Source organism: Protopterus annectens, chromosome 7.part0 (genome assembly GCF_019279795.1).
Source record: "Protopterus annectens isolate FY-2018-M chromosome 7.part0, PAN1.0, whole genome shotgun sequence".
NCBI classification, from domain to species: domain Eukaryota; kingdom Metazoa; phylum Chordata; order Ceratodontiformes; family Protopteridae; genus Protopterus; species Protopterus annectens.
In genome coordinates, this window is record NC_056739.1 from 1,106,810,487 (window position 1) to 1,106,832,866 (window position 22,380).

Below are 22,380 nucleotides of genomic sequence, written 5' to 3' on the forward strand. Positions count from 1 at the left end.
AGGAGGAGCATGTGGACCCTGTGAATGTGTACTGGGTGCCTTAAGGTGATGTAGCACATCCCACATGTGTCTGTGGGGCTCATTATGGAAGAGAGCCTGGACCTGACCTTGGGGGACAAGATCATGTCTGTGTGTGCCCCCGGGGGAGCATCCCCTGAGTTGGTTCCACCTAAAGGTATTGCCGGACTTATACATGAGGAGGCCCCAGGGTGGGTCACACATATGTGATGTGGCCTGGTAACATGGGCAGATGAGTTTGGAGAGATGCTTCTGCTGGCCAATAGTACATATACATGCTATTGTGTCACTGTTATGGAACATATGTTGGTAGTAATAGTCTACACAATCCTGGAACATGTCCAAAAGCATGCATAGATATCCCCAATAACACAGAATGTCAGATGTGCAGCAACCACATAGCAAGCATACCACAGGCATATATGGAACCACAGTGGTCCTGACAATGGCATGCAGGTGAATAGTCTGTAACAGGCCACCAGTGATAGTGTCCACACAGGGAACATGGCTGCTCCATGTTTAGGTATGCTGTAGCCATACCTATTGAGTTGTGTGTACAGTTTGTTGTTGCTGATACAGTGGGGGGAGGGGTGACAGTGATGTGTATTATGAACTGTGGTAACCTTCTGCATGACTTGCTCAGACCTGTGTCCATCTTTGTCTTTCAGGCAAGATGTCACATGGAAGTCTTCTGGCCTACTCAGCTGCTGAGAATGACATTATGGTAAACCACCTAATACAGCATTACCCTGTCTTGTTTGGGTGGGGCACCCATGATCAGCAGGAGTGGACCACCCTGTGGAACGACCTAGTCCACAGGGTCAATGATGTCAGACTGCACAATCGCAGTTATGAGTAAGTCTGGCATCACTGTTCTGACCTGCTTCGTAATGCCCATCAGCTTGCTGCTGCAGTCCAGGGGGATCACCTCACAACAGGGGGCCATGCCATCCATCCCCCCCTGACACATGTGGAGGAGCTCCTAGCCAGCCTCATGGCACCCATCCACATAGCCACCAACTGCCAGACACCTTTGTGGAGGTGGGTGCTACCCACACACTGGCAGAGGAGCGTGCAGGTAAGGCCACAGGGCACATCAGTAGACCACTGTTGCATATACATCCACATCTGTACAGGTAAATCATGCATATCTGACATGTCATAGATATAGCTTGTTGCTGCATAGTAGTGATAAACAGATGTGCATATGTGGTAGTATTGTGGACATGTACTGTTGATGTATTGTAATGCTGCACCCACTGACTTTAATCACTCACCCTCTTATATAGGTCCCTTCGGTATACCACCAAGGCAGCAGCCTGTAGCTGGTGAGTATGGTTTATGTAGATGCTTGCCAATACACTGGGCATGTAATGGCTATGGTATATTCCATGCACACATCTAACACACCTACCCAGAATGCATGCTGTACATGTGCAGGTATTATTGCTGTTAAATGCACGGCATCATAGTGGTGACCATGATAGGGTATTGGAAGGGTATGTCAGACAGCTGCACAATAACTAACATCCTGTCATTGCAGCATGTGTCCACATGGAGTAACATAATGGTGGAAGACATGGTCTACATTAGGGACATGTTTGGAACAACACCCATATACAGTGCAACACCAGTGTATTTACCTGTAGGACAATGGCAACTGTTGCAGAGTTACACTATGGCATAATGTATTACTGTGGTCCACATTATCAGCTGGGATTAGGCTGTAACATGTGGTGTTCAGTGTATGGGATACTGCAAACTGGCACACATGTGTAGGCCTTGTCAAGCATCTGCAAAAAGGCTGAAGGTGGGGAAGTGTCAGCATGACACACCTGTGCACTGCAGCAGGGATCCTAAGGATGCTATGAATGGCTGTATCTGCACATAGTCAGGTTTAGGAACTTTGGCAGATGTAACCCTACCCTCACAGCAATAGTGACGGCAGTGTGTGAACACCAAGGGATATGAACATGAGTAGACCTTGCAATCATGCAGATTAGGAGGACATGTGTAGGGCAGACTGAACATACACTGGCAAATGCATATGGGCCATGCTAGTATACCCCTGCCAGGAGTAATGCCTCCTGTAGTACACATAACAATAGGTGCAACAAACCGTCACAATAAGGGTGTGTACACATATTCCCACACGGAGCGTATGCATCGTGTTCAGCATCTGCACACCTAACACATTCCGTAGACACTGCATGTGAAAGTACAGTACATATGTCACATATTGGGCTCATGTTCTGTTAATATATGTGGTTATGTGGCCCCATGGCAGATCAAGGAAGGGTGCGTCATATCAGTAAAGGGGGTGTATACCCCCCCCATAGCCACGATATGCTCTGGAGGTTGTCAGTGTAATAGTACTGGATTGGCCATACATGGTCTGCTGATTTTGAGAGCTGCAAATCAGATATCAGGCATTCACAAATGACATCTTTCCCCATATCATCCCAGGTATGTGTTGCTGAAAAACATAGAGGCTGTGAACATAAAATCTGACATAACTGACACTGTACTACACATTCAGCAATGGGTTGTACACCTGTGATGTGTGGTGTACCGTAAATGGCAGGGTGCAGAACAGGTGCACAGCAATATTGTGTACATGGGTGCAGTGGTATCCAGGGGAAGGGGCATCTCCTAGTGACACAGCACATGCATCACACACATGTATGCTGTTGCTAGCATGGATTGACTATAGCTGCACTGCATGCTGTTGTGTACCATATCTTATACATGTTGACAGATGGGTAATAGGAGGACTGTGTGCACTATCATTGTGCAACATCACCTGTATGGGTATGTGTGTATCCTGGTAGATAATTAGTTTGTCTGTAGGGTCACTCTGGTGAAGCGTAGGGAGGTTGTTGCATGTAGGATGCTTGTGTGCATGTGTCTGTGTTTGTGTGGGTATCCATGTATACACATGTGTGATTGTGGGGTTGTTCATACAGCAGTACCTCCCTTTGGGATCATGCAGTACATGGACATGGACTGCCACATGACACACTAGGAATACTTGTCATGTATGTAATCACAGGGCAGCTGATAGTATAATAAGGTCTGTAGCATGGAACAGGCATTGAGAGGGAGGGTAGACACCAGTTATATCCGTAATATCGCATTCAGCAGAGAGGTGAATGACAACCCATGTATGCAGCACTATAGATGCATTGGGGAATTACTAATCAACACCAGGGAGTGTATCCGTATATTACAGTTATCACATGATAGGCTGATTGAGCAGCATATCTGGCATGTACTGAGCAATACATACACATGACACTCCAGTGCATGATATTATGGAGCGAATATAGTAGTCCCCACATATAGAGGCCATGCTCATGCTGTCCGGACATACACAGGGTGAACACTGAATGACAGCAGTGAGGCCATGTAAAACCACTCCACTCAGGTCAGGCAGGTAATAGAGTAACAGGTCTTGTGTTGTGATCACTTGTCTAGACATTTTGAAGACTAATATGTTAATGAGTAGTATCAATGAGTGTATTTTACCAAGTGTGATGCAGGATGGGGAATGCATGGGAATATATGTGGGACTGTCTGCAAAGTAACGGACAGGTAGGTATTAAAGTGGTGTGTGTGTGTGTGTGTGTGTGTGTGTGTGTGTGTGTGTGTGTGTTTGTGTGCCTGTGTGTGTCTGTGTATGTACTATTATGCAATGCTGTACAGGTCTTAAAGTGCATTTAATGTTTTCCCCCACAGGTGGCGAGGTGTGTCAGATTCCCTCCTGCATGCAATCTGATGTTGGTGTCCATACAGACACCGAAGATGATGATAGTACTGTTAAGGCACAGGTGGGGTTGTCAGGGGCTGAAACAGCGCCATCATTTGACATCCCCCTTTTAGCCACGCCCACCCAGCACACAGTTTCTGTGCCTATACATACCCCATCACCAGTGGCCATAGCGGAGGAACAGCTGGCATTTGGTGGCAGTGCACAGAAAAGTGTAGTAACCATGCCTACTGTATCTGGTCACAGCAGGCATAGCCATATGTCCGGCAGGGCACCACATAGGCAGATGTCCAATGGTGCTCATGGTAGGGCCACTGGTCATCATGCCCCTGACAGACGTGACACAGCTGGTACCAGCAGGTGCATTTTTCAGGCTATGTATAAAAAGAGAAATGGCTTCAGGTAAAAGCCAGGTGCACAAAACCAGAACTATATATAATCAAACATACACTGAGATACCACACAATAGCATCTTTATTACACAAAAAATAAGAACAGTGGTGAACGCTTTCGCAAAACTAATTGCTTCATCTGATGAAGCAATTAGTTTTGCGAAAGCACTCACCACTGTTCTTATTTTTTGTATAATAAAGACGCTATTGTGTGGTACCTCGGTGTATTTTTGGGCATTTTTCAGGCTGTCATGGCAATGCAGGCATGTATGGAATGTTATACCAGACAGGGCCCAAGACTGCAGAGGGCTGCTCACACATCTGCAAGTGACAACTCCTGTGAACTGTCTGGTGCTGTCCATGCATTAACTGAGCTTATGGATGGATGGTCTGGTGAGATGATGGGCCTCATCGATCATGGTCTGTCCATGCTTGAATGTGTGGTGGGAGTGCGGCGACAGCCGCGTGGATGTAGGCCAGCAATGCCAACAGCTGGCAGTCAATGTGGACATGCTAGGACACCAAGGGTCTCCCTTGCACTGTGGGGTGGGGGGTGCTGTCCACACCACACCACAGCAGGCCTCAAGCATGTGGTCCTGGCCAGTCCCAGGAGGGACCAGGCTCCAGCGGACATTTGTCATCATCAGGTGAGAGTAGCACATCGAGGTCTGTACCTGGATGCACCCATGGAACTCCTGGCAGGCCCAGTCCACATGTCCATGGCCAGAGGCAGTGAACTGCACCCCCTGCTAGGTATGGTCTGCAACTGTCCATAAACACCTGTGTAGGGCAGCCAAATGGCAGATGCATGCATACCCACACACTATACAAACATACCTAGGACAACCCCATACCTACACACACCACATCACCATGCCCAGTTCACCTCATTTCACCCCTCACCCACACACATGTTATCAAATGTATGGCCCCCCCCTCGGCCTCTGGCAAACCAACAACACACCCTGTGCATATGATGATACCTGTGTCACATCCCTGTCATCCATACCATAGATGCAGGAACAGGCTAATATGGCTCTGATGCACACGGTGACTGTACTACAGTGTACCACAGTACTGCAGTGTAACATGTTGTAAGGAGTAAAGTGTAATGCATATATGTCAGGTAGTGTAGCCATCCAGTAATGATGCATTATAGTTGTTAGCAACACCGGTTGATTGTAGTCTCTATAATGTTATCCATTTGTGTTGTAGGTGTACATGTGTCAGCACAAGGATGGTCTGCAGTCATATTCCACAATGGAGTATGGCACTGTGGTGACACCGTGGCTGTGACATATCTATGGTACAGTTGAACACATGTCACAGGTTTGTATAATAGTTATTGCCTGTGCCACATGGACAGGTGACCCGCTGGGATGTGTATGCTCTGCAACCTGATGCAGACCCATCCACATACACACACACACTCTTACTTGGCAACAGTGGGACTAGACCCCTACGTAGGTATGTAGTGATACTGAAGTGTGTGGCTTTCATTGCACACACCACACAGCATTTAGGGTGAGGTGTGTTCCAGGTTACATGTTACATGCAGGACATCCCCAGACATGTACAGTATGCTAATGGGGGATGTAATGGGTGTACATGGACGATACGTAGTGTGACATGCCTTCATATACACATTAACAGACACATAACAGGCAGGCACAAGTCCAAGAGACCTGGGCCTATTGCTGCTAACCGTGCATCCAATGTGTTACAGGTAGGCTGCATACACACATGCATAACTGGCCTGGATTATGGTATCAGTTACCTATATGGTTGATGGTGACAATGGTAACCATAACGTGGTACATGGGACATATACTGGGTATACCTTGGTGTAATGACAGTGTACACAGCACCCACATCCCCCAGTGGCTGTTGTACTCTTTGAAACCCATGATGACACTCTGACATACCCACCATCACAAATTGGCCACAACTGTGATACAACCCATTGTATATCCCAACAGTGGTACTACATGGATATGCATCTAATGCACATGCCACATGCATAGTAGGGTGCTGCATTGTCATGCCTCACCTATGGGCAGCAACAACACTATCTGTACTACTGTGTGGCAATGGGTATTGTAATAGGAGTATGTGGCCTTGGAATGCTGTACCCTACAGATATACGAACATCCACACATACACACACTTGCCAGAACACAATGGATATCCCATGCCTGTCAACCCATTTGCACAACACTGTTGTGCTAGTACTGCAAGGCTTGTGTAGCATGTATGGAGAGGAGCTTAACAGGGTACATGTAATGTCCCATACAGCAGCAGCCACAACTGACTATGGCAATGGGTGTTGCGGTGGCTGTGAAGGCCTTCATGGAATTCCCAAGTACAGGTGTGCTAACACAAAGACACTGCTATACTCAGTCAAGCACATGTACACATGTATCAGTACTGGGGGCATCACATCAAGTGGTCATAGCTGTGTACCTAGCTATTGTCCATGGAGAGATGGGTTGTGTAGGGGTTGTGTGTACAGTGGTATCCTGCCACCTGCCATGTGGCAGCAGGCAATCTATCAACAGACACTACTGTGGTGCCCCTCAGGGTGAGAGTGATCTGCATCAGCTAATCCTCCAGGTGCCTCCTGCACATGGCCACTGAGGTGATCAAGCTGATGTAGTCAACATGCATTACAACACATGGTTAGTGTCTGTGATGGAGACCTGTACCCAAGCATGTTCTGTTGACTGTGGTAGTGCAATTGAGGTACCTGTGGCATGTGGTGCACGCAGGGTGTTATATCCTATATGTACCAGTGCTCACACAGCTGGGCAGCCATGTCAGTGTCAATCAAGCTTAGGTTACCTGTACATATCCCAGCTGGATACCTGCCATCTGTACAGGAACTGACAGTCATCAGCATGGCAAGTAGTTATGCAGTAGGATGAATGTGTTGACAGACAGACGTTTGACAATATGTATGCCATAACTACATGTCAGAAGCCCTCACTAACATGTGCTGTACAGATGGTAGTCTACAGTTACATTCCACATGCCAGAACATTACCCAGTAGAGGTTATATACTGTGATACAGCTCACACACCAGGGATACAGCAGGGAGGCCTCAGAGTCCAGCTATGCCTGCAGGTGTGCCTGTTGTCAGTACAACATTTAGCACTCTACTCTTGCCTGGGTAAGCACTGTCAATGGTAATACCACCATGATACACTACATGCCAGTGTGAAAACACATACCCTGGGCTACTATCCCTGTATGTAACACATTCACATGGATAACAGTGCTGTACAAGCCTCATGTACATCTGTGTCCCACACATGACACTCACACCTCTTGCTACTGTAATGACAGAACATAGGCGCTTGTATTTTACATGGCACTACATACACTTATTATGTATGTCATTACCCATGTTATCATGTTATCATACTGGGTGGTGTGAACTGATTTCCAGGGCTAAGCTATGCTTAGCAAGTATCAACATTGCTACAATATAACAGCTAAGCTGATTTACACACTGGTAGGCGCTGTCTACACTGTGTAAGTGCCTGTAGATTTACCCATAGCTTAGCACCACTTAGCTTCACACAAACCCACTCAAAACTGCCTTAAAAACTCTGTATCCAACAGCCATTGTTCTGTCTAGCAAAAAACCAGCCCTTGCACCCAGGACCCTGTACACTATAGTCACAACACGTAACTACTACACCATGACCACTGTGAAGACAGCTGTTGTTTTTCCAATATATCTGTCAATACACATATTGATTAGTATTGAACAATTGCCTTTACTTCCACAATTGTGTAGTACTTGTTATTACTATGACTGTTGCATCATATATGTTGTTTTATCATAATGTACACATAACAGATTCATACGGTGAGATACATCTGGGAGGGTATACACAACTGTGAGGTTTACACATGACAGGAATATGGATATATACATATAATAGGTTGATATATGTCTACATGTACATACACGTGTATATTCATACATATGTCTGTATACACATCTGTATAGTGCAATATATATATGGCCATGTGTACATCTCTTCGTATGTACATATATATATATATGTGTGTGTGTGTGTGTGTGTGTATAGATATATGTGTATATATAGCTATATATGTATGCACATCCTATGGGTACAGATATGCCTATTTATGTAGATATATATGCAGATATCTATAACTATATGTGCATACATATCTATTCTGAAATACCTATTACTATCAATATATATGTAGATATCCATAAGTATATGTGCATATGTATCACTGTCTGCATATGTGTAGACATATATTGCTGTGTATATGTATATATCTGAGTGTTTATATATATATATATATATATATATATATATATATATATATATATATATATATATATATATATATATATATATATATATATATATATATATACATATCAAGCTATGTATGTCGATATGTATATGTGTATATACCTATATAGATATATGGATAATTATATATACATACATACAAGTTCATCATATGTCCTGAACATGGAGTGGAACCCTACCTCAGCCCCAATATTACCACCCTCTTAGTGCAAGGGGATGTCAGGTATGTATTGCAGGTATATATGTAGACTATTGCTACTGTAATAGGGGTTGTCTTCACAGACATGTTGTGTGTGGGAGGCTAGATCCACTTTTAACATGTGTGCCATTGGCTACTGACAGACATCCTAAGGACATCATGGTACAGTACCACTGCTAGCAGTGTAATGATCCTGTGGACTACAGCAGAGATATGGCCAATAAATGTGGACAGTCTGAAACACTCTGGTCAGTCCAGAGGTATACACAGAACCCCTTAGTGCAAGACATGTGGACCAAGCCAGACAATGTGGATGTTAACAGCCATGTAGATGGGTATATCACAGAAATACCATTATACATTTGCCCCCGTAAGTTATGCATTCACACACCCCTGTCTATCCTGATACATAACAACCACTGATACAGAGGTGCCATGGCCACATACTACCCGCTAGTTAGTGACATACATGTATAGCATCCCACTGCTTTGTCTGACATACATGATTGTTATGGTGGCCTGGCAGCAGTACATCTGGCAAGTATCTGGACATAACATCACACTGGGTAAGTACACTAAGCTGCTAGGCATGTAACAAAGCACTGTGCAGGCTACAGGCAGACTGCCACAACGCTGGCCTACATTTCTTACGGGGGAATACACATGTACCTGCATATATAGCAGGCTCTACAGGCATGTCACAGCACAGACTAGCAGACTTCTGTGTGAAAGTGCATAACCACAACCAATGTGAACGCAGCCACAGCCACATATGGTAAGCTAGCGTAATATTGCAGTATATGGACTATCTCATCAACACCATCCTCATATGTGCCACTCACACACTAACCCTACATATACTGGGTCACTACATAGTGTGGTCCGATGCCTTTCTGTGGTATGGGACATGTGTGTGTTTGGGCCTACAAACATGTAGGCCGATAAGGTAACATACAGTGGAGCAGCATGTAACATCAGATAGAATAGGACCAAGAACAATGACATCTACCACAGTCTGTACACAGGCCAAGGTACATATTCACAATACACACACACCGTTGACAATCGCCATAAGTACACAGACCTCAATACTGTACACACAACCACAGAATGCCCAGGTTATGTCCTCAAATATAACCCCTACTATACATAACATGTGTAGCAGTCTGATATCTCACTGGCTTGTTATCAGATATGATGTCAATAAATTATGGTGTACAGAACATATGCACCTCTTACTACATGACATATGTACAAAGGTTAACAGAGCTGTGGCTGGAGGCACAAACACAGAGCAAATATTGACATGTTGCTGTGATAACCTCATACATTTACAGTTGTAACAGGGTTTGTTGTAACACATATCCTATGAGGGATATGAAGTCAGTAACTTTCATGGCTGTCACCATGTACTGACTGCAATCCTCACACTATGCATCTGCAGTTCACAGATAGGTGCTCTGTGAGTAACACAAGTAACAAAAGGCATCACACGCTGCCCAGTCTGCAGATGACCCTACAGATGGGGGTTTCCTCAGAAACATAGCACTGTCATGACAGGTATTAAAACATGCAGACCAGCCATATCCACACACCCCCTGTTAAACCAATATTACTGCAAATGCAGAATAGCAACACTTACATTCTGTAGTCATGTTAGGCACATCCCCCTCCTGTGTGTTGCCCTATTTCCACAGTGAATGTTGTTAGAGGTAAATCCCCAATCCATCTGAGATGCTGTTTGCCAAACACCAGATCTAGGTCCTGCTCACAATGACCGAAAAGGCCCAACACCAACATGATGTTCCTAGACATTGGAGTGTGTTTCCATGCACATGGCTATGGGAATGTTACCACAGCTGTTCCACATGCAATCAGCTAGATGAGGGCTGCAATTTATGGAGAGGCCATCAGCTGATCATGAGCATCACTTACAAAACACATGTTGCTGCCTAAGCAAAGCAAGTGTAGTCTTCCACATCCACCAGAGAGGGAGTGAGAGAGGCAGACAGAGGCAAAGATAAGTCAGGGATGGGGTGGGAGAGTAAAACCTAAGCATGTTTGTGTCATACACCTACTAGTACAGGGTATCAAACCCCTGACTATGTATTGCTATCACATGTCTATGCAGTTATTGTATGCACCACATAATTTACATGTTGAGGAGCTCTCCAAATGTATATGTGATGGTGAGTGACATCTGCAACAGTAAGGAAACACAACCGAAAAAAACACTAAAACTGTTAAAAGGAAATCGAAATGAAACCGATAAGAGCCAGCAACTTACAGAAAACTGGTTTAATTAGCACTTTCAGTGGAGAAAATACTTCACCTTCTTCAGATAAAAAATGAACCAATAACAACAGTGATATGTTAGCAATACAGTAGGTGTAGTACACTTGCCTGTCTGCATGAACAGGTGTTAGCGTCAAAACAGCCACACTCTCTCAGGGACTCACACACATTGACACACTTGGCAGGTACACTTCCTCACTAGTTAGTTTGCCACAATACAGTACTGCTGGTATCACATGCACCCCAGGGATTATCCGGAGATTATATAGGCAAAGGGTATGTGGAGGTGTCTGACATCAGACAGCATACTTCAGTATGCCAGTATGGGTTTTAGTGAGTGTGAATGTGGTCAAAAGCATCATATACCACACACACACACACACAGACACACACACACACACACACACACACACACACACACACACACACACACACACACACACACACACACACACACACACACACACACACACACACACACACACACACACACACACACACACACACACACACACACACACACAGTGCCAGTACTGACATGCATGTGTGCATTACTTCATGGGTGTGTAGTGGTTGACTGTGCCAGAAGTCTATACAAAGCTAGGTGAAGGGTATACCTTGGTATCAGGCCACATGACAATGGTCTGCAGTATGGCTCAGGGGTGTAGTGTCTGGATTGGCCCACACAGGTGGGTACTGTATTCGTCATCCAGTCACATGGGTAACTATTGTGTGTGTCCATTGCTGTTCAACACTTGCCATGTATGTGTTCTTTAGTCCATGACATGGATGCTGTCTGGAATGTGCACACATCCCACATGCATGTACAGTGACATGTGGAACTGTACCTGGGGTATTTGGCCCATGTTGTGTACACAGATTGTTATAATCAGGTGTGCCTGTCCCGGCCTCATGTGCTGGGAACAGGTAATGGACAGCAGGTTGACCCTACATCTACATTGATATCATGATACAGGTATTCCCTGGTGTCAGTGGCATCTGTCCATACAGGGCATGTGTACAAGGCATGGTATATCCTTTGTGGGTCACATTTGATGGCACCATAAGTGTTGCAGGCGTCCAAAGGGGAGCATAATGAAGTCACATTGTCTGCTTGTGCATGCATATTTTACTGATGGACAGGGTGTCAAGCCCTCTGTCATCGACTACAATCACACCATGGTTACTATCTGTGGTCAATATGCAAGGTACTATCAACATAGCAGTTGTTGCCCAGGCAAGTGTGTTTGTGTATGAGACATGGGTTGAGAGTGTTCTCTGTGTAATACAAGGGTTGCTTACTTTGTTTGTCAAGCCTTGATGTCACATGAAGGGATATGGATTGCCACCCCAGCCTCTCAGCTATTTCACATCTGTTATCCTTGTAAGGTGGACATTGTGACATATAATAGGGCCACCATATAAGAAATTTGCAAAACCTGCTCCACAATGAGGTCAGTTGTTACACACTCATAGCCACCTCCCCACAGGACATGAATGGCAAACACCGACACATACACACACACACACACACACACACACACACACACACACACACACACACACACACACACACACACACACACACACCATGTCGGGGATTAGAAACCCTACCTAATTAGTTTATTACACTGCAGCATTATGCAGTTATAGGATGCGCCCCAGAGATTACTGGAGTACTCCTTCCCCAAAGGTGTATTTCACAGTGAATGACATTAGCAGGCTTGCCAAAGTAGGGCATTTGAATTGTAGTGAGTGTGACTAGCCTAAAGAGCATTGCTTCCTCACAGACATATAAACACACACAAACATCCACACTTGCCATGTGTGGGAATAGAACCCCTACCAAAGTACTATGTCACACTATAGCATTACACTGTTATAGGACATGCCATGGAGATTAATGTGCTACGCCTTTCCCAAAGGTGTATTTCACAGTGAATGACATCAGCAGCCTTGCCAAAGTGGGACATTTGAATTGTAGTGTGTGTGAATAGCCTAAAAAGCATTGCTGCCTGCACAGATGGAGACACCCACACACAAACACACAGTTGCCATGTTTGGGATTAGAGTTCCTTCCTAACTAGTTTATCACACTACAGCATTACACAGTTATAGGACGTGCCATGGAGATTATTGGAGTATTCATTCCCCAAAGGTGTATTTCACAGTGAATGACATCAGCAGGTTTGCAAAGTAGGTCATTTGAATTGTAGTGAGTGTGGCTAGCCTAAAAAGCATTGCTCCCTACACAGACAGATACACAAACACACAGTTGCCATGTCTGGGATTAGAACTCCTACCTAAATAGTTTAGCACACTATAGCATTACACAGTTATAGGACACACCCCAGAGATTACTGGGCTACACTTTTTCCAAAGGTGTATTTCACAGTGAATGACATCAGCAGCCTTGCCAAAGTAGGGCATTTTAATTGTAGTGAGTGTGACTAGCCTAAAAAGCATTGTTCCATACACAGACAGGGACACACACACACACACACACACACACACACACACACACACACACACACACACACACACACACACACACACACACACACACTTGCCATGTCTGGGATTAGAACTCCTACCTGAATAGTTTAACACACTACAGCATTACGTAGTTATGGCATGCACCACAGAGATTACTGGGCTGCACATTTCCTAAAAGTGTATTTCACAGTGAATGACATCAGCAGTCTTGCCAAAGTAGGGCATTTAAATTGTAGTGAGTGTGACTAGCCTAAAAAGCATTGCACCCTGCACAGGCAGAGACACACACACACAAACATAGTTGCCATGTCTGGGATTAGAACACCTCTCTAACTAGTTTTGCATATTACAGCACTATGCAGGTATAGGACACACCACAGGAATTCCTGGGCTACACCTTTCCCAAAGGTGTATTTCCCAGTGAATGACATCAGCAGCCTTACCAAAGTAGGGCATTTGAATTGTAGTGAGTGTGACTAGCTTACAAAGCATTGCTCCCTACACAAACAGAGACACATACAGACAAACTTGCCATGTCTGGGTGTAGAACTCTGACCTCATTAGTTTATTACACTACAGCATTACACAGTTTTAGGACACACCACAGAGATTACTGGGCTACTCCATTCCCAAAGTTGTATTTCAAAGTGGATGACATCAGCAGGCTTGTCATAATAGGACTATGGGGAGGGCAGTGTGTGTGCATGGACCATAACTCATTCATCTAGAGGTTGACACACCACATGCAGGCACAAGAGGGGTTGTATTCTGCAGGTACATGTATACAGCTGCTAGATGACTACTGCCTTGCACAGTCATGTTGTACAGCTAGCACTTGCACCACATAGTTTGAAATGTTGATGGATACCAGCGGTTAATTTCTACAGTGAGTGACATTTGCACATCATATAGTTGTAGACATTTGGCTGTGTGCTGGGTGGAACAGGCCCCATGATGGATGGCTCTTTGTCACAGTCACTCTCTTCCACACATCTATGTATGTCTACTTTTGGCATATTATACTGTGTTGTCCTTGGATATATGTCTGTATTCCTAACCAAAGTGTGTGCAAAGCATGACTGGAACATACTGAGGAGTGTATGCACTAAGATCTGCAACTGTCAGACATGTATGGTCCACTGTTGTTTGCAGACATGGGCTTCATTTGTTTAATTGTGTGAGCATGCCCAGTATGACCTTTCAGTATGTTGTTGTCTGACATTGCCTTCATTTCTCTAAGTGTGTGAGCATGCCCAGTATGCCCTTCTGTATTGAATGTGTGGATTCATTCCAGGTAGTTTATACTCCAGTGCAGACCTTTGTGTTGTACACCTACATGTAGCAAACAGTTTCTGCAAGGTATCCATAGTTCATTTGGCAATATGGGGTCAAACTATGCAAGGGATAGTGAGTGTGTACTGTAGGTGATTATGTCTGTGCTGCTTCTGTTACATGGTACTGGTGTTAGCAGAGATAGTCAGACATGTGTACTGTTAAACACTGTGATGTTTTATGTCCTCAAGTACTGTCAGGTGGACATTCTTGCTCACAGTGATGTCCTGAGGAACAAGGGCAAATGCAGCTGTGTCCGGTACTGTGGACAAACACCTACATATTCATGGAAAGTTATGTCATTCTGGAGGGGGAGCTGCAGTCACTTGCTGCTGGGTCTGTGTATCCAGTTCAGCACCTTGGTACCGTACTGGCACAGGATACCATACTTGTACATCTATTGACATGACTGTATGGCCTTATCTTGCTATGGCAGTACCTCACAGCTGTACAGATTCACACAGGTTACCCAGAGGCAGGGGTCATAAGTCAGGACATTACCCCTATTGTGGTGTATGGGCAGGTTTGTAGCCACCCATTTATCTTTTTGCAGCCAGGCATAGTGTGCGCACACAGCTGTGTATCAGACCTTGCACATTCTATGCTGGTCATGCTCCCACCCCCTCTATTATTCTATCCTCTTCCATACATTATGCATACATTCTCTGAAACTTTCCCTAAGGTTATCACCTCATCACAGCTGTATTTTAGTGTTGGTCCACAGTTCATGCAGTGGGACATGGTGGACATGTTACTGTGGTTTATCCACATGGCCTTGCATATGGCTTATGTAGAGTGTGTTATGTTATTATTTGGGTGTCCATTACATAACATGCACTGGCAGTATGTGTGAGACACAGGCATTTGGCAGAGGCCTGTAGGCCATTTGCTGGTGATGCGGGCCAGCTGTGGCAGGCTGTTGCATTCTGTCAGTCCTATAGTCCCAGACTGCCATGCTGTATATTACCCTGGGGTGACAGGGTAGGTGTGCTAGGTGTTCATGCCAATACTTTCTATCAGTATTGATCAGGTGGTGTGGATGCTGGCAGGGTGCTACCTACAGCTAGGGATACACCTGCATGGGACACCTGCACTGCATGCTGCATTCTTTCGCTATTGCCATATACAGGTGGGGGTCATATTGTACCCATTCCTAACAGCAGGGATACGACCAGAGAAATACCTGTTGGTGGTGTTTGGGTGAGCTGGGTGCATGTGTGCTATGGACACCACTTGCATCTGATGCACGGATATGCGTGGGGAATTCCAATTATGCTGGCATGTGCAGGTACATCAACTGTTTCCCAATACATCAGTCCTATCACCTTTGTGATCTGCAAGTGTTCAGGCAGACGACACCGGTATTCCCTACTACAGGCCCAGATAATGTGATGCATACCTGTATGTACAATTCCAAAAGTGTGTCCATTTCACAGTTACACATTATATACTGTATGTCTGGGGTACTTTCCCCTGTATAATGCCTATATATATAGCCCAACAGCCATGCCATGTCAATCTTTCAGATGGTGACACATATTACCACCATACATTTACAATGGCCTACTGCTAGCATGTGTTATACTTTTGGGTATTGTCTTTGGCACTGCAGTCATGAGGACTTGGCCCTGTCATCAGCACTAGTGGACAATGGCCACCAGGTCATACCTCAACATGCATACATACTGACCACTCTCACACAATATGAAACACACAGCAACCTAATACACACATACCTGCATATTGTACAAATGCTACAATCTATCCTGTTGCTTTGGCCACCTCTGGGCATCTGTGCTCCACTGGTATTATACCTACACATACATGTTACTACATTTCTACATAGGATTGGGGGGCACACCTGACTGTTAATACATGTCTTCAGAGGATATGGGTGGGCACACCTGACTGTTTCTACATTGCTACACAGGATTGTGGGGGCACACCTGACTGTTATTACATTTCTACATAGGATTGGGGGGGGCACACCTGACTGTTACTACATGTCTACATAGGATTAGGGGGCACACCTGACTGTTACTACATGTCTACATAGGATATGGGAGAGCACAACTGACTGTTTCTACATTGCTACACAGGATTGGGGGGCACACACCAAAATGTTACTACATGTCTACACAGGATTGGGGGCACACCTGACTGTTACTACATGTCTACATAGGATATTGGGGCACATCTAACTGTTTCTACATTGCTACACAGGATTGGGGGGGGCACACCTGACTATTACTATATTTCTACATAGGATTGGGGGCACACCTGACTGTTACTGCATGTCTACATAAGCTTGGGGGCACACCTGACTGTTATTACATGTCAACATAGGATATGGAAGGGCACACCTGACTGTTTCTACATTGCTATACAGGATTGGGGGCACACCTTACTGTTACAACATTTCTAAACAGGATTGGTAGGCACACCTGTATGTTACTACATGTCTACATAGGCTATGGTGGGGGCACATCTGACTATTTCTACTTTGCTACACAGGATTGACGGGCACACCTGAATGTTACTGCATGTCTACATAGGATGGGGGCACACCTGACTGTTACTACATTTCTACATAGGACTGGGGGTACACCTGAATGTTACTACATGTCTACATAGGATTGGGGGGCACACCTGACTGTTACTACATGTCTACATAGGATATGGGGGGCACAACTGACAGTTTCTACATTGCTACACAGGATTGGGGGGCACACCTGACTGTTATTACATTTCTACATAGGATTGGGGGGGCACACCTGACTGTTACTACATGTCTACATAGGATTGCTGGGACACACCTGACTGTTACTACATGTCTACATAGGATGTGGGGGGGGCACACCTGTTTCTGCATTGCTACACAGGATTGGGGGCACACCTGACTGTTACTACATTTCTACATAGGATTGGGGAGGGCACACCTGACTGTTTCTACATATCAACATAGGATATGGGGGGGCACAACTGACTGTTTCTACATTGCTACACAGGATTGCGGGGCACACTTGAATGCTACTACATGTCTACATTGGATGGATGGCACACCTGACTGTTACTACATGTCTACATAGGATATGGGGGGCACACCTGACTGTTTCTACATTGCTACACAGGATTGGGGGCACACCTTACTGTTACTACATTTCTAAATAGGATTGGGGAGCACACCTGTATGCTACTACATGTCTACATAGGATGGGGGCACACCTGACTGTTACTACATGTGTACATAGGCTATGGTGGGGGCACATCTGACTGTTGCTGCATTGCTACACAGGATTGGGGGGCATACCTGAATGTTACTACATGTCTACATAGGATGGGAGGGCACAGCTGACTGTTACTACGTTTCTACATAGGACTGGGGGGCACACCTAAATGTTACTACATGTCTACATAGGATATGGGGGGGCACACCTGACTGTTTCTACATTGCTAGACAGATTTGTGGGGGACACACCTGACTGTTATTACATTTCTATATAGGATTGGGGCACACTTGACTGTTACTACATGTCTACATAGGATTGGGAGGCACACCTGACTGTTACTACATGCCTACATAGGATATAGGGGGGCACACCTGAATGTTACTACATGTCTGCATATGTTATGGGGGGCACACCTGACTGTTTCTACATTGCTACACAGGATTGGGGGCACACCTGACTGTTATTACATTTCTACATAGGATTGGAGGGGCACACCTGATTGTTACTACATGTCTACAAAGGATATGGGGTAGCACATCTGACTGTTTTTACATTGCTACATGGGATTGGTGGGGCACACCTGACTGTTGCTACATTTCTACATAGGATTGGGGGGGCACACTTGACTGTTACTACATGTCTACATAGGGTATGGGGACACACCTGCCTGTTTCTACATTGCTGCACAGGATTGGGGGGTGCACCTGACTGTTACTACATTTCAACATAGGATTGGGGGGCACACCTGACTGTTTCTATATTGCTACACAGGATTGGGGGGCACACCTGTTACTACATTTCTACATAGGTTTGAGGGGCACACCTTAATGTTACTACATGTCTACATAGGATGGCGGGCACACCTAACTGTTACTACATGTCTACATAGGATATGGGGGGGCACACCTGACTGTTTCTACATTGCTACACAGGATTGGGGGCACACCTTACTGTTACTACATTTCTAAATAGGATTGGGGGGCACACCTGTATGCTACTACATGTCTACATAGGATGGGGGCACACCTGACTGTTACTACATGTTTACATAGGCTATGGTGGGGGCACATCTGACTGTTGCTACATTGCTACACAGGATTGGGGGGCACACCTGAATGTTACTACATGTCTACATAGGATGGGAGGGCACACCTGACTGTTACTACGTTTCTACATAGGACTGGGGGGCACAACTGAATGTTACTACATGTCTACATAGGATATGGGGGGCACACCTGACTGTTTCTGCATTGCTAGACAGGTTTGTGGGGGACACACCTGACTGTTATTACATTTCTATATATGATTGGGGCACACTTGACTGTTACTACATGTCTACATAGGATTGGGAGGCACACCTGACTGTTACTACATGTCTACATAGGATATGGGGGGCACAACTGACTGTTTCTACATTGCTACACAGGATTGGGGGCACACCTGACTGTTATTACATTTCTACATAGGATTAGGGGGGCACACCTGACTGTTTCTACATTGCTACACAGGATTGGGGGGCAAACCTGTTACTACATTTCTACATAGGTTTGGGGGGCACACCTTAATGTTACTACATGTCTACATAGGATGGCGGGCACACCTGACTGTTACTACATGTCTACATAGCCTATGGGGGGCACACCTGATTGTTTCTCCATTGCTACACATGATTGGGGGGTGCACACCTGACTGTTACTACATTCCTACATAGGATTGAGGGGGCACACCTGACTGTTACTAAATGTCTACATAGGATATGGGAGGCACGCTTGACTGTTTCTACATTGCTACACAGGATTAGGGGGCATACCCGACTGTTATTACATTTCTACATAGGATTGGGGGGCATACCTGACTGTTTCTACATGCCTACAAAGGATTGGGAGGCACACCTGACTGTTACTACATGTCTACATAGGATATGGGGGCACACCTGACTGTTTCTACATTGCTACACAGGATTGGTGGGGGCACACCTGACTGTTATTACATTTCTACATAAGATTGGGGTGGCGCTCCTGAATGTTACTACATGTCTGCATAGGATATGGGGGACACACCTGACTGTTTCTACATTGCAACACAGGATTTGAGGGCACACCTGACTGTTACTACATTTCTACATTTGATTGGGGGCACACCTGAGCGTTACTACATGTCTACATTAGGATATGTGGTGGCACACCTGGCTGTTTCTACATTGCTGCACAGGATTGGGGGGGGCACACCTGACTGTTACTACATTTCTACATGGGATTTGAGGGGCACAACTGACTGTTACTACATGTCTACATAGGATGTGGGAGGTGCACACCTGAGTGTTTCTACATTGCTACACAGGATTGGGGGGGGGCACCTGACACTTGTACACATTTGCTATGACTATACTGGTATGTTAGGTACTCCTCTGCATTCTGTTTTCTAACCTATGATGCTGACTAGAGGCATATCAGTGTACTACAGGTCTTATGTTTGATTGACCTACATATTAGTTTCTGACTTTCTACCCTTCAGAACTAATATCCCACAGCCTGACCTGATGTAGTCTCTCTGTGTAGGCCTGGGGGGGAGGTTACCCATAGGCATCATTCAGAGGCCTTAGCACAGCCTTTGTTTGTGTTTGTCTACATGTGTCCTGCTGCCTGTGACTGTTGTTGGGTATGTGACCTCCCTGACTGGAATGTGTGTGTGATATGGACACACATGTGGCCCAGCACATTTCCTGCAGTAGGTTTTGTCACCATGTGTAGGACTGGCTACTATGGTGACACCAGTATTTGTTACAGATCTCATGCTGCCACTTTAGGTGTCTACTATCTGCTGGCATCCCATTAAGCCACCCAATTCCCTTGCATGCCCACATCCATACTATAGATACAGGTAACAACACATACTACTACTTTTGGCAGTTGGTAAGTTGAGTGACTTACCTTGTGGGTGTGCCTGTATTGAGGGTGGTGCTGGAGGGCTGCCTATGGCGGATGCACATAGTACACTCCCTACACATGGTTGAGCACAGGTAGTGCCATGTTTGGCATACCTTTTACTGTATGTGCGAGTCAGAGAGAGGTATCATTCCCTGGGTCCCTCCTGTGTCAGTGTATGTGCTATGTGTTGCCTCTTTGCCAAGGCCAGGGCATACTGGGCATGCCTCCTTCTGCCTACTGGGGCAGGCTCAAGTTGTTCCTCCTCCGAGTTACTCTGTGCCTGTGCAGGCCTTGGCAATGGTGGGGGGATGTGTGGCCCTGCCCCATGCTGTTCCTGCTGCAACAGCTGTTTCCATAGGATCATATTGTGTAGCACGGCACATATGATGACAATTTGAGTACATGTAGCTGGTGAGTACTGCAAGGCTCCACCGGATGTTTCCAGGCACCAGAACCGTGACTTGAGCATCTCAAACACATGCTGTATTATGATTCTGGTCTGTGTGTGTGCTTCATTATGGAATTCTTGGTTGGGTGTGTGTGCATTTCTGATGTGTGTCATCAGCCACGGCTCCAGTGCGTAACCAGCATCCCCCACTAGGTGACCGTAAGGGATGTCCATATTGGCAAATCTCTGGTACAGCTGCGTCAGATGCCAGATGTGGGAATCGTGATAGCTTCCAGGTCAGCCAGCGCACACATTCATTATTATGCCCTGGGCATCGCACACGACCTGGCAGTTGATGGAGGGGAAGCCCTTGTGGTTGATGTAGACCCTACCCCGCTCACCGAGTGGTGCTTTGATGTTTATGTGCATGCAGTCTATAGCACCTACTACCTCAGGGTATTCTTTTATTTGGTGTAAGAGATGCATATTGCTGCCCAATGCCTCATGGCTGTTGGGGAAATATATGTGCTCACCGGCATGTGCTGACATGGCATCCAGGAACTGGTGGAGTACGTTGGATGCTGATGCCTGTGAGATCCCCATGATATCCCCAGTTGGCCTTTGGAAGGTACCTGTAGCTAGTATTCTTAGGCCTACACATACATTGGTATCCACTAGGATGGCTTCCCCTCTGTTAGTTCTATGTGTGAGGTGTGCCCGGCACAGCTCAACAATTTGCTGTAAGAGGTCCCTGTCCACCCTATAGCGCTCCACTATCTCCAGCTCATGTAGCCCCTGGTAGGTTACCCTGGGTCTGTACACTCTTCTATGTCTCCTCACTATGAGTTGGTCGACAGCATTCAAATCCTCACCACCGTCAGCCTCTTTCACATGTTGCTGTATGATAGCTATTGCAACCCCTATCATTTTGTTGTTTTTGTTTGTTAAAAGTTCCACGCTTGTATACACCGG